Source organism: Haliaeetus leucocephalus, unplaced genomic scaffold (genome assembly GCF_000737465.1).
Source record: "Haliaeetus leucocephalus isolate CR32 unplaced genomic scaffold, Haliaeetus_leucocephalus-4.0 Scaffold536, whole genome shotgun sequence".
In the NCBI taxonomy this organism is placed as follows: domain Eukaryota; kingdom Metazoa; phylum Chordata; class Aves; order Accipitriformes; family Accipitridae; genus Haliaeetus; species Haliaeetus leucocephalus.
The window spans coordinates 5,016,207-5,016,987 of NW_010972972.1; the positions used below are offsets into that span (position 1 = coordinate 5,016,207).

The 781-nt window shown below is 55.6% G+C and overlaps 2 non-coding genes across 2 annotated transcripts; one reads left to right on the plus strand and one right to left on the minus strand.

Moving 5' to 3' along the window:
* The first annotated feature begins 383 nt into the window (after positions 1 to 383).
* On the plus strand, positions 384 to 455 carry TRNAP-UGG. The gene has a single exon. It is a non-coding gene; the product is annotated as a tRNA-Pro (tRNA).
* Positions 456 to 657: 202 nt separating this feature from the next.
* On the minus strand, positions 658 to 729 carry TRNAP-AGG. Its single transcript has one exon. It is a non-coding gene; the product is annotated as a tRNA-Pro (tRNA).
* Between the last annotated feature and the right edge of the window lie 52 nt (positions 730 to 781).

Below are 781 nucleotides of genomic sequence, written 5' to 3' on the forward strand. Positions count from 1 at the left end.
CCCTCTGCTCCGATCGGGTGAGACCCCACCTGCAGTTCTGCGTCCAGCTCTGGGGTCCTCAGCACAGGAGAGACAGGGACGTGTTGGAGCGGGTCCAGAGGGGGGACACAAAAATGATCAGAGGGATGGAACACCTCTGCTGTGAGGACAGGCTGAGAGAGTTGGGGTGGTTCAGCCTGGAGAAGGCTCCAGTGAGACCTTATAGCAGCCTGCCAGTACTTAAAGGGGGCCTACAGGAAAGATGGGTATAGAATTTTTAGCAGGGCCTGTAGCGATAGGACAGGCGGTGATGGTTTTAAACTAAAAGAGGGGAAATTCAGACTAGAGCTAAAGAATTGGGCGGCTGCGCTGATGAAGCGGTTCCGGGAGAACCATCCGCAGGCGGCTCGTTGGTCTAGGGGTATGATTCTCGGTTTGGGTCCGAGAGGTCCCGGGTTCAAATCCCGGACGAGCCCTTCTTTTCTTTGTTTTATTTCCCCCCCCCTCTAGTCCTCTTCTTTCCATTCCCTCCCCCACGCACGCTCCCCCAGGGTGTTCCTTTTCGAGGAGGAGGGCGTGTGTGTGACGTGGCGAAACGCGGTCGAGGTGGGGGGGGAAGTAAAAAAAAAAAAAAAAAAATAATAATCCCCTCCCTTTGTGCGGGAGGGAAGAAAACAAGGGCTCGTCCGGGATTTGAACCCGGGACCTCTCGCACCCTAAGCGAGAATCATACCCCTAGACCAACGAGCCGACGCGTTACTCTCTCCTCCGCCCTCCTTCTATTCCCACGCTGCTGACGTCA